The sequence below is a fragment of the Culex pipiens genome, chromosome 1 (assembly GCF_016801865.2).
Source record: "Culex pipiens pallens isolate TS chromosome 1, TS_CPP_V2, whole genome shotgun sequence".
NCBI classification, from domain to species: domain Eukaryota; kingdom Metazoa; phylum Arthropoda; class Insecta; order Diptera; family Culicidae; genus Culex; species Culex pipiens.
Genome location: NC_068937.1, coordinates 115,144,828 through 115,161,498, shown reverse-complemented (window position 1 = coordinate 115,161,498; position 16,671 = coordinate 115,144,828). Strand labels below are relative to the sequence as shown.

At 37.6% G+C, this 16,671-nt stretch overlaps 9 non-coding genes across 9 annotated transcripts; 5 read left to right on the top strand and 4 right to left on the bottom strand.

The window, feature by feature from the left end:
• Window positions 1-1,303: 1,303 nt before the first annotated feature.
• Window positions 1,304-1,377, top strand: Trnai-aau (transfer RNA isoleucine (anticodon AAU)). The gene has a single exon. It is a non-coding gene; the product is annotated as a tRNA-Ile (tRNA).
• Window positions 1,378-3,767: 2,390 nt separating this feature from the next.
• Trnaw-cca (transfer RNA tryptophan (anticodon CCA)) lies at window positions 3,768-3,839 on the bottom strand. Its single transcript has one exon. It is a non-coding gene; the product is annotated as a tRNA-Trp (tRNA).
• A 145-nt stretch (window positions 3,840-3,984) lies between these two features.
• Window positions 3,985-4,058, top strand: Trnai-aau (transfer RNA isoleucine (anticodon AAU)). Its single transcript has one exon. It is a non-coding gene; the product is annotated as a tRNA-Ile (tRNA).
• Window positions 4,059-6,156: 2,098 nt separating this feature from the next.
• On the bottom strand, window positions 6,157-6,230 carry Trnai-aau (transfer RNA isoleucine (anticodon AAU)). Its single transcript has one exon. It is a non-coding gene; the product is annotated as a tRNA-Ile (tRNA).
• A 107-nt stretch (window positions 6,231-6,337) lies between these two features.
• Window positions 6,338-6,409, top strand: Trnaw-cca (transfer RNA tryptophan (anticodon CCA)). Its single transcript has one exon. It is a non-coding gene; the product is annotated as a tRNA-Trp (tRNA).
• A 142-nt stretch (window positions 6,410-6,551) lies between these two features.
• On the bottom strand, window positions 6,552-6,625 carry Trnai-aau (transfer RNA isoleucine (anticodon AAU)). The gene has a single exon. It is a non-coding gene; the product is annotated as a tRNA-Ile (tRNA).
• A 97-nt stretch (window positions 6,626-6,722) lies between these two features.
• On the top strand, window positions 6,723-6,794 carry Trnaw-cca (transfer RNA tryptophan (anticodon CCA)). Its single transcript has one exon. It is a non-coding gene; the product is annotated as a tRNA-Trp (tRNA).
• A 718-nt stretch (window positions 6,795-7,512) lies between these two features.
• Trnay-gua (transfer RNA tyrosine (anticodon GUA)) lies at window positions 7,513-7,609 on the bottom strand. The gene is made up of 2 exons: window positions 7,573-7,609; window positions 7,513-7,548 (listed from the first exon to the last, which is right to left on the bottom strand). It is a non-coding gene; the product is annotated as a tRNA-Tyr (tRNA).
• Window positions 7,610-14,693: 7,084 nt separating this feature from the next.
• Window positions 14,694-14,765, top strand: Trnaw-cca (transfer RNA tryptophan (anticodon CCA)). The gene has a single exon. It is a non-coding gene; the product is annotated as a tRNA-Trp (tRNA).
• The last annotated feature ends 1,906 nt before the right edge of the window (window positions 14,766-16,671 follow it).

The following is a 16,671-nucleotide window of genomic DNA, read 5'->3' as shown; positions in this document are numbered from 1 at the left end:
ACAATGACGTCACAAAGCGCGTTTGAACCACCGGAGAATTGTTTTTGTTTACAACCGACAATATGGTGACGGTAGCCTTATGGATAACAAAAAAACACGGCTAGCTGGGATCTCCTGGAAAAACTGCTCTTCACTATCCTGTTGATTGACAGCTCACAGGACTGCTACGATGGAAAGTCACGCACACAACTACAGACGTGTCTAATTAGGCGGATGGCACTAACACAGCTGCAGAAACTATTCAGACTCACAAAAAGAAAAACACACTGGCCGTAAGGATGCGGTGGGGGTTGATTTTCCACCCTCGACGTCTAATCTACAATGTTTTTAAACAGATTTCCAAACAATTGCAAACTTTATACACTCCTTTCCGCATGGAATCAGTCGCCAATGAAGATTAGAAAGCGTTTAGACAACTTTCAATGTCAACCAACCAGGCAAGGCTCGTCACAACCCCTCGAAGCCTACTTGGCTAGTCCGGAACCAGCTTCCGGTTCAGCGATATCCTCAAACCTTTCCTGTTCCACCTTAACCGACCGCTAGAAACGTCGTCTACCGCAGGTTACTACCTCACAAACTACACAAAAAGCCTAGTATTCGACACTTTGGGAACTTTTTGACAGGAAACTCGCGTTCCTTGCACCCTCACTAAATCCTACTGTGTGACACGCATACACCCTCTACAAACAACCCCCGTTGGAGGAATTTGTTTGCACACACGCACACTAACTCGCAGTCGAGCAAGAAGTGTTGTTGTTTTGATCACGTTCCCTGCACGAATACGGGAAAATCGAAAACTGTGTTAGTGTCGTGTGACGTCAGCCGCGGTGGAAAAGCAACCCTCCTCCGTTCGAGCAGCTACTGCTCGAAAGAGGTGTCTCGGCTGGAAAATGAGCACGTGGTGCGCTCTCACTTTTTGTTTCGTTTTGTTGGGAGAACTCTCTCACGGGTTGATATATCTTATGTTGATAACAGCGCTCCTGGTGGAAAGTAGGAGAAGCGTAAAAAGGTTTGCTCGAATGAAAGAGCAAGACAGAGGAGACGCATGGTGCGTAATAATTAGTAATAGTCTTGTATTTATTGTTAACATCTCATAATCTATTTCTGATTTTTAATTAATCTAATCTAATCTAATATTTCTGATGTTTAATGAGATTGTTTTTTTACTATAAATTATTACGATGTGAAAAATGAACCGATAAAAAAGACAACAAACATTTATTTTAATAGAACCATATTAAATTTGAAGTTTGAGATTCATCAATAATCACTGCATGCATCGCTGAACACCAGCCATACAAATGGCCCCATAGCTCAGTTGGTTAGAGCGTCGTGCTAATAACGCGAAGGCCGTGAGTTCGATCCTCTCTGGAGCCACAGTTTTTATTCAACGGTTAAACAACGTATGCAAATTATGAGAGGGAAGGTGCAATGCAAATATTGGTGGATTTTACGAATGAAAAACGCGTTATTTACTTGAAAAATTAAATCAAATGAAGTACCCACTTCGAGTCGTACAAATTACAGCAATACAAAGTAGAAAAATGCTCGAACGGGGAAGTGTGCATTCTATAGTTGAGCAGTTCTCTAGGATTTCGGTCATTCGATTATTTTGTATTTTTTAATAAGACTGAAACTTTTTTGGTGCCTTCGGTATGCCCAAAGAAGCCATTTTGCATCATTCTTTTGTCCATATAATTTTCCATACAAATTTCGCAGCTTTCCATACAAAAATGATGTATGAAAATTCAAAAATCTGTATCTTTTGAAGGAATTTTTTGATCGATTTGGTATCTTCGGCAAAGTTGTAGGTATGGATACGGACTACACTGGAAAAAATGATACACGGTAAAAAAAAATTGGTGATTTTTTTATTTAACTTTTTATCACTAAAACTTGATTTGCAAAAAAACACTATTTTTATTTTTTTTATTTTTTGATATGTTTTAGAGGACATTAAATAGCAACTTTTCAGAAATTTCCAGGTTGTGCAAAAAATCATTGACCGAGATATGAATTTTTTAATCAATACTATTTTTTTCAAAAAATCGAAATATTGGTCGCAAAATTTTTTCAACTTTATTTTTCAATGTAAAATCAAATTTGCAATCAAAAAGTACTTTAGTAAAATTTTGATAAAGTGCACCGTTTTCAAGTTTAATCCATATTTAGGTGACTTTTTTGAAAATAGTCGCAGTTTTTCATTTTTTTATTAGTGCACATGTTTGCACACTTTTGGAAAACATATTTTTGAAAAGCTGAGAAAATTCTCTATATTTTGCTTCTTCGGACTTTGTTGATACGACCTTTAGTTGCTGAGATATTGCAATGCAAAGGTTTAAAAACAGGAAAATTGATGTTTTCTAAGTCTCACCCAAACAGCCCACCATTTTTTAATGTCGATATCTCAGCAACTAATGGTCCGATTTTCAATGTTAATATATGAAACATTTGTGAAATTTTCCGATCTTTTCGAAAACATTATTTTCAAAATTTTCAAATCAAGACTAACATTTCAAAAGAGCCAAACATTCAATATTACGCCCTTTTAAAATGTTAGTCTTGATTTGAAAATTTTGAAAATAATGTTTTCGAAAAGATCGGAAAATTTCACAAATGTTTCATATATTAACATTGAAAATCGGACCATCGTATCAACTCGTCAATCGTCGTATCAACAAAGTCCGAAAAAGCAAAATATAGAGGATTTTCTCAGCTTTTCAAAAATATTTTTTCCAAAAGTGTGCAAACATGTGCACTAATAAAAAAATGAAAAACTGCGACTATTTTCAAAAAAGTCACCTAAATATGGATTTAACTTAAAAACGGTGCACTTTATCAAAATTTTACTGAAGTACTTTTTGATTGCAAATTTGATTTTACATCGAAAAATTAAGTTGAAAAAATTTTGCGACCAATATTTCGATTTTTTTTTTTAAATCAGTATTGATTCAAAAATTCATAAATTCAAATCAGTATTGATTCAAAAATTCATAACTCGGTCAATGATTTTTTGCACAACCTGGAAATTTCTGAAAAGTTGCCATTTTATGTCCTCTAAAACATAAAAAAAAAAAAATAAAAATAGTGTTTTTTTTTGCAAATCAAGTTTTAGTGATAAAAAGTTAAATAAAAAAATCACCAATTTTTTTTTACCGTGTATCATTTTTTTTCAGTGTAGTCCGTATCCATACCCACAACTTTGCCGAAGACACCAAATCGATCAAAAAATTCCTTCAAAAAATACAGATTTTTTAATTTTCATACATCATTTTTGTATGGACAGCTGCGAAATTTGTATGGAAAATTATATGGACAAAATAATGATGCAAAATGGCTTCTTTGGGCATACCGAAGGCACCAAAACAGTATCAGTCGGATTAAAAAATACAAAAATTAAAATTGAAGAAAAAAGACCGATTTCGTGGAGAATTGCTCAGTTCCAAAAATAATATTATCGAGCAGCACATTTTTTTCAATTTAACGATTAATCAAAATGATAACACTGACCTACGAAAATTGACAAAACTGACTGCGCAGGCACAACTCAAAGGGAAGCATGAAGTTTGAGGTCCCCAGAAACACGTGCATTTTGATTTTTTCAAAAATGTTTCAAAACCGCCGAATGGTTTTTCTCCAAAGTTGTTTGTATGCAATTTTTGCTTCTATGCAACAACGACGAACTGCCCTGAATTAGAGCTGAGCCTGCGTAGAAATTGTTATTTTATATGTCGGTATAATTACAGCAAAAAACAGTTTAAGGTCTGTGACCCCGACGTGATTTGAACACGCAACCTTCTGATCTGGAGTCACACGCGCTACCGTTGCGCCACGGAGTCTTGTTAAAAAGAAGATTTTTCACGATTTAGAGTTAAAATAAGTTTATCAATGCACAAAAAAACTTGCCAAATATCTCCGTGTGCATGTTGCATCGTTGAAAATGTTGTACAATCACTGAATTGAAACAACAATGTTGAAACAGCTGGCCCCATAGCTCAGTTGGTTAGAACGTCGTGCTAATAACGCGAAGGTCGTGAGTTCGATCCTCTCTGGAGCCACTTTTTTACAACACCCAAAACACTTAGGGCAGCACTCATTAATTTCAGCGGTTTTCCATTACGAGATAAGCTTCTTTTCCACCTATTTACGTTCAACAAAACATGGAAACCAAATAAGTATTAAGAAGTCATAATTATTCGCTCGTTGCTTCTTTCTTCAAATGCAAATGGACAAACACTGTCGCACATTTCGCTAATCGTCTCCCCTCCCCCCTCCCCCGTTGGAGCTATTATTTTTTCGCCTTATGACGCAAATGGAAACATCACGCTAACGGCGACGCCTCGTACGGGGGCAATCAACGAAAGAGCCTGCTCTCTTTGTTCAAAGTTAATTAAACATCGTAAACTCCCTCCCCTGTCTATATCTGTGTGTCTTCTCGAAGCCTCCAGCAGGATCCCGGGAAAGAAACAAAACACATCCTTCATCCCACACTTACAGAGGAGAAAAAAAAAAGTTGGGAAAAGCCACTCTATTGGGGTCCAATTGGCACATCTGTCAATGGTCACAGTGGATCTTTCAGGACTTTTTTTTTCTCTTGTGATGCACTCCAGCCTCGATGCGGATTAAAACCGTGTCCGCTCTGAATGGCGAAGCGATTAGGGATCGGTTGGCCACTTCTTTGCACCTTGCCGCTACGGATCACAGTGGCAAGAAGTGTGTAATTTCCAAAATTGATTTTCCTCCCCCTGCCTGGGCACTCCAGGAAGAGAAGTTCGGAGAACTAAACTCGTATTCATAAACGGTGTGCGAGATGGTTGGGTTTTTGGCTGGGAAGGATTATTACGCCTAAATTGCTGCAGCTTTGCTGCCAAATTGAACAAAAGATGGCGCGATGAATGGACTAGGGAGTAATTACGGTTGAATTGGTGATTTTTGGCTGACCTTCGGTGTCGCGATTCCATGAGAATTGATTCACAGTTTTACTTGATGCAACGTTCATGTTTGTATTGATGAGAATTTGATCTATCCTATATATGACCACAGCCGTTAAGTGGTGAATCTGCAACAAATTTATCATTGTCCATCAATTGTCATTCAATATTCATATCAAGAAAAATACACAGAGGCATTAACCGCGAAATGAGCTCTCATTTTGATAAGTCAACATCACATTGCCAAAGTAAGGCTTAGCGATTTTTAAACCGTTCCAGAACATGTGTTGATCTCTCGTATGCCGTATCAAAGTCATCCAACTGGAAGCTCTCTTCGCATCCAACCTCCTCATTCGTTCATCTCCCATGAACACTGAAGCGGAAATTATGATTTTGAATTATTAATTGCTGCTGCTGCTGCCCCTTGAGCTGACGATGATGCCTCCACGTAGCGTGTAAGCGATTAGTGTGCAAACAGGCGCAAATAATGTCTACTTCCGACGCTCCCCAAGACCAATGGTTAGAATTTTCCAACGGCCCCTGACTGACGGCAAGTATGTTACACGTTCCGAAGGAAACGGAGAAAGCACCTGAATAATTCAACGACTGCCGATCGGAAATTTTACGCGCTTAGCTGCATCCGGTTCCACCTCTTCAGCTTTCCAGCATCGGAAGTCATTCGAAAGGAACGAGATTCTAACATTTTTGAAAGAAACTTCTTGAAATTCTCCATCGAGACATCATCATTCGACAAAAATGAATCCAGCAAGCTCCGGATTTTCGTCTATTTTTAATTAGTAGTGCCACAGTTAGTTAACAGCCAAGAGTACGTTTTAAGTCGGACCCAGCTTCCAATAAAGTGAAGAGAGATGAGCAAGGGCAACAATAAAAAATGCAAAATTTACAATGAAGAAAATTCAATTAAAAGTTTCCCCTTGAACGTGAGAGTGGGCCCCGTTCACTGCTGCTACTCGCATGTTCCTTCAGTTTATCCTCACAAAAGTTGTTATTGGCGTAAAACTGTACCACCGGGGGCTTACAGGCAAAAATCAACTGATCAGGGGTCTCTTGCGAGCACAACCACACATAACAACGTTTGATTAAATTTTGTTGCACTTTTAATTAAAATTCGTGGTAGACCTGCAGGCGGATGCAGCAACCAACAACCGATGGGTGCACCACCAATGCAGCTTGCTGCACTCAAATCTTTAAAAAAAAACATATATGGCTCCAGAGAGGATCGAACTCACGACCTTCGCGTTATTAGCACGACGCTCTAACCAGCTGAGCTATGGGGCCATCCGTCTAAAACAATTTAGGTGATACAAATTTGGGTTTTTCAAAAGTGTAGACTTTTATTGGAAAAAAAATATTTGAGACGAAAATTTCCGGCGAAAACAACAACAGACTCCGTGGCGCAACGGTAGCGCGTCTGACTCCAGATCAGAAGGTTGCGTGTTCAAATCACGTCGGGGTCAACCTTAAGTTTTTTTTTAAACGACGTCTACTTTACCGAAAAGCAACAGAATTTGTTGTTTTGATATTTGATCCTTAAACAGAAAAATAATTTTAATGAAGTGTCACACATCCATCTCTAAACCGAATTTAAAAAAAAAAACTTGGCTCCAGAGAGGATCGAACTCACGACCTTCGCGTTATTAGCACGACGCTCTAACCAACTGAGCTATGGGGCCAGCGGCAAATTCCCTCGATTTTTTACCCACGGCAACCAAAGAGTTATTAACGAATAATATGATATTAAAACCGCAAATTAGCTCATTTTTTCGTATAGACTCCGTGGCGCAACGGTAGCGCGTCTGACTCCAGATCAGAAGGTTGCGTGTTCAAATCACGTCGGGGTCAATATACTAACCTCTTTTTTGGTCCAAAACATTCCAATTGATGTCAAGTAAAAATATATTCTCACAATTTTTACAGAATCGACATTCCCCGCAGCAACAACAAATACAGAATTCTGACGAAAAAAAGGTAGCTCCAAACCATGACTGCTTGATGATGGTCAACTTTTGCTGTTTGAAGAATAAAGATGTCACAAAAAGGGACATGTTTTTGGAGCGAGAGTTACCTGACAAAATGGTGAAGCGTGTAGACAAAAAAAACAACAGGCAAAAGTTTAACCTAATCCCATCCCTGCGGGATTTGCGGCCGTATCCTACTGAGCTGGGACCACAAAGTTTTTTTTTCAAACAGCATTTTCCACAATCCTTAATTTAAACTACTCCCCTTAACTCGTCAAGTGCAGTGCAGAGAGCAACAGAAAAAAAAGAGTGACGCGCACATTAATGGGAAATTAATCAGTTCCGTTTTTCGCCCGGGCGGTAATGAAAAATTTAAAACCCCCACCCGGATTAAAGGAAAATGAAAAATTAAGCGTTAATTCGGTGCGACTTGCAACGGGCGCCGGTACGTCAGTACCGACGAGGAGAGCTTAATCTACCGTGAGTGAGCTGGTAATTTGATTAAAAATGCTGATGATGACAGTTAAGCTCGATGAGCTTTTGGCGCGAAAATGAGCTTTCAATTGAATAATTTTCTGAGCGAAAAAAAAACATTTACAACTTCCTTCGAGCCGGATTTGAACCAGCGACCTATGGATTACTATTTGCTGACAGCGTCACCTCTACAGTCCACCGCTCTACCAACTGAGCTATCGAAGGTTGATACAATAAGCGTTTTTCTTATAACAAAGATGACCCACTTTTGATGAAAAGTAATTTTAACCATGCATTATTATAATCTTATTAGAGCACATATCCTTTCACATTTTCAGCCCTCTTTTTATCGTCCTTCAAGTGTTTGTTAATTGTATTTGGTAGTGGCATTTTGTGATTCTCTTATCTGTTAGGATGCAGAAACAGACTCAAGAAGTAAATATGAAGAAAATTGGACAACTTGACAATACAGCGGAAGACTGTGGTTAAAATCCAACAAAAGACGTTGGCTCGAAAGTTGAAGTGAATGGTAAACCACCGACTAAATTAAGCGAAAACAACGATTGTACTGGTCGATCTGGTTTGCTGTTGATTTTGCCCTTGTCATCTGAACCCTGGCGATGTCGTTGGAACTGCGCAAGAAAAACACTGGGCACAACATACAGAAATAGGAGAGAAATATCATACTTTCAAAGTCATCAATAAATTTAGTATTAAACGAAAAAAATATTATTTGAACTGCCAAATGACCGCAACTAAATATTTAGAGTTTGCTATACAAAATATTTGATTCGAGTTAAATTCATAAACAAATTGCATTATTTTTTTAACCTGTAGAGCAATTCTCTACGAAATCGGTATTTTTTTAGAATTCATTTTTTTTAAATCAAGACTAACATTTCAAAAGGGCCAAATATTTAATATTACGCTCTTTTAAAATGTTAGTTTTGGTTTAAAAATTTTGAAATTAAAAAAACGGAAAACGGTGGGTTGCTTGGGTGAGACTTAGAAAACATCAATTTACATGTTTTTAAACCTTTGCATGGCAATATCTCAGCAACTAAGGGTCGTATCAGCAAATTTCAAAATCGCAAAATATAGAGAATTTTCTCAGCTTTTCAAAAATATTTTTTTTCAAAAGTGGGCAAATATGTGCACTAATTTAAAATAATGAAAAACTGCAACTATTTCAAAAAAGTTACTTAAAAATGGCTTTAACTTGAAAACGGTGCACTTTATCAAAATTTCACTAATGTACTTTTTGATTGCAAATTTTACATCGAAAAATGAAGTTGAAAAATTTTTGCGACCGATATTTCGATTTTTTGAAAAAATCAGTATTGATTAAAAAAAAAAATTTTTTTTTGCACAACCAGGAAATTTCTGAAAATTTGGCATTTTATGTCCTTTAAAACATAAAAAAAATTAAAAAAAATAAAATAGTGTTTTTTTGTAAATCAAGTTTTAGTGACAAAAAGTTAAATAAAAAACTAACTTAATCCACCTATGTGGTTGGAGCCTTCCTCACAACAATGGCTGTACACAAGTTTCATCTATTTTTTAGATCCGGCTTCCAAAAAGTACATCGATATCACTTAAGTGGCCATATCTCGAGACAGGGTTGCCAGATCTTCAATGTTTTGCACTCGTTGGAAAGGTCTTTTGATAACCTAACCAACAATGGGTTGGATGGTGGATCCGGACATAGTTTACATACATCTAAGTGAGATCCGGCATCCAAAAAGTACATCAATTTCACTTAAGTGGCCATATCTCGAGACAGGGTTGCCAGATCTTCAATGTTTTGCACTCGTTGGAAAGGTCTTTTGATAACCTAACCAACAATGGGTCGGATGGTGGTTCCGGACATAGTTTACATACATTTAAGTGAGATCCGGCTTCAAAAAAGTACATCAATTTCACTTAAGTGGCCATATCTCGAGACAGGGTTGCCAGATATTCAATGTTTTGCACTCGTTGGAAAGGTCTTTTGATAACCTAACCAACAATGGGTCGGATGGTGGATCCGGACATAGTTTACATACATTTAAGTGAGATCCGGCTTCAAAAAAGTACATCAATATCACTTAAGTGGCCATATCTCGAGACAGGGTTGCCAGATTTTCAATGTTTTAGACTCGTTGGAAAGGTATTTTGATAACCTAACCAACGTCGGGTCGGATAGTGGAGCCGGACATAGTTTACATACATTTAAGTGAGATCCGGCTTCAAAAAAGTATATCAATATCACTTAAGTGACCATATCTCGAGACAGGGTTGCCAGATCTTCAATGTTTTGGACTCGTTGGAAAGGTCTTTTGATAACCCAACCAACGATGGGTCGGATGATGGACCCGGACATAGTTTACATACATTTAAGTGAGATCCGGCTTCAAAAAAGTACATCAATATCACTTAAGTGGCCATATCTCGAGACAGGGTTGCCAGATCTTCAATGTTTTAGACTCGTTGGAAAGGTCTTTTGATAACCTAACCAACGATGGGTCGGATGATGGACCCGGACATAGTTTACATACAGTTAAGTGAGATCCAAATATATGTGAAAACACATTTTTATACATAACTTTTGAACTACTTATCGAAACTTCAATCTGTATAAAACTCGATCTATGGGACCCTAAACCAAGTCGAATGCAACAAGTTCGGATCAAATCGGTTCAGCCAGTGCCGAGAAACATGAGCTAGTTTGTTGGTCACATACATACATAAACACACACATACACACACACACACATACACACACACATACACACACACATACACACAGACATTTGTTCAGTTTTCGATTCTGAGTCGATATGTATACATGAAGGTGGGTCTACGACGTTTTTATACGAAGTTCATTTTTAGAGCAGGATTATAGCCTTACCTCAGTGAGGAAGGCAAAATCACCAAAATAGTATTTTATGCAACAAGTTGCAAAAAGAGGATTTTTTCAGCACGAGTCGTACATTTATCCAACGAGGTTCACCGAGTTGGATAAATACGAAGAGTGCTGAAAAATCAAGTTTTGCAACGAGTTCCATACAACATTTTTTGCAATTCCAAAATACACACACTGAGTGAAATTTTTTGTCAAATTTTCATGTATTTTGTCAATAAATCGTTTAAATCAAAAAAATGTTGAAAAGTGGTACTTTTCGAAACAAGTGCTGAAAAGTTCAACTTTTCAGCACCCATTTGAGTGCTGAAAAGTATAACTTTTCAGCATTTATTTTGAAAAGTGTTGCTATTCGATTCTTTATTTTTGGTACAGAAAAGTAGGCTATTTCGTCGTTCAAGAATGAGCATGAGCATGAGCATGAGCATGAGAGACCACCCATGGTTGTCCTTCTCCTTTGCTGAACAGGACCGTAATATCCCATCAGCACAACCGGTCACACGCTTCAACGATCAAATGATGTTTCCCTTATCAACAGCATGCATGAATGCGCTGAAAAGATAAAACATCACGATCATCAAAACTAGAGCCGATGCGAATAGGAAACAGTCGTTGGCCACCAACGGCGCCCGCCATGTCAGTTTGTAGATCTCGGGGGATTGGGACGGGAATGTTAGTTAGCACAGGCTGCTACCAAGGGTGGGTTCTATACGATATCCACACCCCCGCGTGTGCCGGAAAACTACTTCTACTTGGGATTTTGTTAGTGGGGAAGGGTAATGGCCAGGATTCATCATAGAGGATGATGATGTGGCCCAATAATCAATAATTTTGTTGAATAGGGTGTATTATGTATTCTCAAGGCAAACAATCGGATGATGCGGATGAGACCATTCCCGGTTATTTGGTGTTGAGTTTAGCATAAATGATTCAATCTTAGACAGCCGGCTGTGGAAAGATAGAATCAAAATTATGTGTGTTTAAAAGGTGAAATATTAAACTCAGCGTTACATATTTACGTAGAGTTGACCTGAGACTATTTATACTTTTAAATTATTATAAGATGAGCGACCAATTAATGACTGATGAGTTATGATGTTATCTGAAGGACTTAAACAATCGCGTTGAAACAATATTTGTCGCCACGATTCGCGGGAAACGAATGGTCGAATTGCATGATAATTTATATTTTGCTAACGCAATTTAAAACGAATCTTCCCGTGAAACAATTGCAAATCATAGAACAAAGATACCCGGCTGTGCTGTGTATCAAATACACGTTGTATAAAAGGCTCCGAAAAACACGTTGCCGTGTAACCGCGAGGTCCCGCTACTCACAATCGAATCAAAAAATTCAAAAACGCGCGCTAATTGTCTATCATAAATGTTAGCGTGTCTTTCGATAACGATTCTATAGAAATGAGTTTTTTTTACCGTGAAAATTTAACACATTGTTTGAAAAATAATTGCACAATTTACCCGACGCCGTACCTTCTGATCAACGATGATGTAGGAAGGGCTTTTAAAATCACAAAACAATTAATGTAATCTTAATACATGAAAGACGCAACTGATTTAAAAAAAAACACAATTACGAAGAATTTGTTCGCGTATTTTTATCACTAATTATGAAGTTAATCTGAAAAACCTGGAAATAAATTGATTAATATATATCAAGCTCATTCATACCAACTCTTACACACAACTTATTATACCAGTAAACTTATATACTTTAAAAATAGTTAATCAAACATCAGATCATAGAAACATGAGATATTTTATGACATACTAAAAAATATTTATTAAAATAGATGATTGTGGCCATAGTTAAAATCATTTAAAATATACATAACAGTTTGCTAATTGATCAAAATTTAATAAACGAAAAGTTGTATGATTTCTGATATCATAGGCAGTTTAAAGTGATCCTGTGCCGTCGACTTTCTAAATTAAAGCATTCCACAGAAAGAGAGAAAATCGCAAAGTTGTAACAAACAACGCTCAGTTAATATCTGTTAATATTAGCAACCATGGACATTAGAGGGTTAAGTAAGCCTACCTTGAAACAGCAGACCCACCCTGATCCAAACTGTCAATTTTTAAAACGCACACGCATACATGATTCATTCTCTGCCACAGTACAACACACACACACTACCACACACGCACGCAATCAGAACGGGCTCACCAAATATGTCAGTTCCGAATGGGCTTCCTGCAGCTCCTCTGGTCCGCGCGCCATCGGAAGCATGGCGAAAAAACGGCCCAGCATGGCCTGGTGCAATGCCGCCTCACCACGGTCAATTCTCAGGAGCCTAGCGCAGCCATTTCTTCATTTGATGATCCACCCGCCAGCGCACTCGACCAGTCATCACCCCAACACTGCTCGCATAGAACGAAAAAACACGACGATACAACGCACACACATTAAGAGAGAGAGGCCGCCCTCAACACAAATACCAGTGCAAACAACCGACGGAGCACAACCGGTATCGAAAATCCGGATTTTTTACGGAAACACGTTAGAGAACACTCAAGACCAACAGATCTCCTGGTTCCCTGGAAAAACCCGGGCCGAATAAACCAAAATATGGACCGTATACTCCGAAAAAACACTTTAGAAATCAAAACCAAACTGACGCGGAGAGCAACGAACCAAACGCGGCAAACGCTCACACACCTCTTCCTCAAAATTCTTATGCGCCAATTCAATTCAAATGTTACTCCAGCAGTGTATCCGAAGATTTAAAAAATCGAATCGAGAGATATTTTTGCGAGAACTTCGGAAAATCGAGCCTGGACTGTAGTGGATCCGAAATTCCACCCGATAGTATTCAAATTGATATTTTGTGAGACTATTTCGTCGTTCAAGAATGACAGGAAAAGTAAATAGTTTCACGACGGAATTGCAAAAAAAAATTTACCGTGTATCATTTTTTTTCAGTGTAGTCCATATCCATACCTACAACTTTGCCGAAGACACAAAATCGATCAAAAAATTCCTTCAAAAGATACAGATTTTTTAATTTTCATACATCGTTTTTGTATGGACAGCTGCCAAATTTGTATGGAAAATTATATGGACAAACTAATGATGCCAAATGGCTTCTTTGGGCATACCGTAGGCACCAAAAAAGTTTCAGTCGGATTAAAAAATACAAAAAAAACGAATGACCGAAATCTGAGAGAACTGCTCTGTACTAAAAAATCACGTTGATCGTTCAAGCGTTTTTGTGTCTTTTTTTTCCTGCTTTTAATAACAAATTCGAGATTTTTGATCTTATTTTAGTCAGAACTGAGTGGTTGTTTGCCTATTTAGTTACCAAATGCAAATTTTCAATGTTTCATCAGCACAATTTTGGCCACCATCTTGGATTTTAAATATCTTAATCACTTACGGGTTGTTAATATAGCATAATAATATAAAAAATAACAAAAAACGGATTTTGGGATTTTAATAATAAATTAAAAAGGCGCAATTTTTCCGTGTACCTATTTTTTTAAGACTCGATTATCCGAAGGCCTTGCAAAAATTTCAGTTCCAATAAATAATTTGATTTTTTTTTATTGTTTTAGGGGACACAATTCCGCGACTTTTGAGACAAAGGGACCATTCATAAACCACGTGGGCAATTGTCCACGATCCATACAAAAAAGTTTTTTTTTGTATGGACAATTGTCCAAGACGGGGGGGGAGGGAGGTAACAAATTCCCAAAAAAGTGTTCACGTGGATGGTCCCATACCGAAGTACGGGAAAAAAATGACGCCAAGTTATATGTTTTGGGAAGTTTGTGCTTTGGGAAAATTTAAATCTTTCCCAAAACAAATTTTAATTACAGGTTTTAATGCAAAAATGTAATTTGCCTGTTGGATTTTAACTAAAATTTTGGAATCATGGCATTTCGAAAGGGCGTAATGTTGAAATAAATACTTTTGAAATTCAACAGAAGAAAAAATATGTTAAATGGATGGGCTTAAAGACCATTTTCAAATTACATTAAAAATTACAGCTAAAATATCCAATTTTGCTAACAACAATATGTTTTCCATAAAATTTTCTGAAAATATGCATTTTTCATATGTAATTTATGCAAAAAAAAATCAAATAACTCATACAACTTTGCCGAGGACGTAAATTAATCTGAAAATCACAAACCACGAAAGAGTACACTGATTGTCATAGACTCCTTAAGCACATTTCCATGGATAGCACAAATTTTAGGAATATTTGTATGAGGCTGAAAAAAAACATAGCGAATTGTTCAATTGCTAGAAAAATATTATTTTTTAATCAATTTGGCTACATAATGTCTGCCACAATATTTTAAGCACAGTGACGTTTCATTTCTATTTTTTTTTTATAAATTACGTTCAAATTTTTTACAATGTTTCAATACAAAACATGTGACTCCGTGGCGCAACGGTAGCGCGTCTGACTCCAGATCAGAAGGTTGCGTGTTCAAATCACGTCGGGGTCATCTTTGGTAGTTTTTTATTTAGCATTGTGACACGTTTGCTGAAAAAGATAGGACGTATCACAAGATAGTACACAAGCGAAGATTGGCAGAATTTTGAAATATAAATAAATCCAGCGTTTTAGTGTTTTTATTTAAAGGTTCTGAAACAATGAAAAAACAGACCAAGACGATTTTAATTGATTTCTGATATGATTGTTTAATTTGTGAACCATAATAACATAAAAAAAATGCTAATTTTTAAATTGAAAACAACAAAAATAATAAAAAATCAATAGGTATTGGTATATATGTTTGACCCAGTGTCCTCCAGCTACTCTTACCGCAATCGGTCCCCTTTTATCCTGGCACACTTTGATCGCTAGCTTTCGAGGTTTTACCCCTCTCCAACACATCACTCAAGTGGAAATAATCTTAGCCGAGCCAAAGATCCACCGCCAGGTTCTAATTAACGTCCGCGAATTGTTCCTCCTCCTACTTCCACAGATCCGCTAAATTTTAATTAACTCGTCCTTTTTACAACGCCTTTCCCTCCCTGTCCTCCTTTTGCAAAACAGATTAAGACATAAGTTTTTTCCCCTTTCCCTGTTTAGTTGGCAACACTGCTTAAACCACCACAAATCGGGAAATAATAGACCCTCCAGCAAGCACTGCCTCTTACGGAGAGGATAATTTTAATTGGTAAATATTGAAAAATAATAGTTTTTTCTTCGTTAATCAAAAGATTAAGGGGAAACCTCTCGGTCAGCAGATTCCGAGCAACGGCAAACTTTTCCCATTAAGCGGCGAGGCCATTGTTTTTCGCAACTGGGGACTCCCCCGCCCCATACCTCGTCTGACAACCAGATGTCACCCTTAATGCATAATAAAGTTTCATAAACCGTTTGCAAATCTTTTGGTAATTAATATTCAACCAGATGCCTAGTTTAACCCTCCCCCCATAAGCTGGCGGTAAAATATACAAATTCAACATTCGGGACAATTTTGACAGTTGTTGCGCCGCCACACGGCGAACGCAGTAACTAAAACACCCAACTAACTGGTAGAAAACAATGGCAAATTAATTCACACTCTGCTAAGAGGATTTGCGAACACGGTGTGTGTCCACGACGGCAAACCAGCCGAGGTTTGTTGGTGTTTGTTGCATCGAACGTGGGCCTCGGTGTTGAAGGGTTTCGCTTGTATTTGTTTATTTATTTATGTATGCAGTTTGCATTTAGCGTGTACGAGAAGTACACAACTGGTTCGTCGCCCGACAAGCTGGGTGGAGATTTCGACCGACAAAAAAATCTACGCAGCGGGCCGCTTTTCAGACGAAAACTTTTTCAATTGGTAATGCCTCGTAAGCTTCGCAAATTGGGTGCTTGTTTTGCACTAGCCTCGATGAATTTGATTCAAATTGGTTTTAGAAAGTTTTCGAGAGTGATTTTCTCGTATGTTTACAATACCAAATACAACGTTTATTTATTGACACAGAGACAAATGTTTTTTTTTTCGACCAAAGTAGAAAAGGCTTTTTTACGCTATTTGTCGGCCGAGATTGAATGATTCCAAATATTGATACCGATTGGCCTTCCTCACCTTACTGAGGAAAGCAGTGTTGGTATTCCCAAGTAACCGCGAAGCACTAAATAGCGGCATTAAATCAGCATTATATTGGCATTTAATACCAGCAAATAATGCTTCAAAACATTTAATCAGCACTTTTCCCTTGAGAAATATTTCAAGTGGCGCACAGTGATGCTGATTTAGTACTTCAACGAAAGCTCGAACAAAAATAAACTGCTTTATCGACGTCAAGGCTGGGGAAAAAAAGAACAGCTGCTCCACACACTTCGTGGTGGGCCTCCTTTGTTTTTTTTTCTTTCTCCTGTTGCGTTTCATGTGTGAGTGTGACACTTTGATGTTA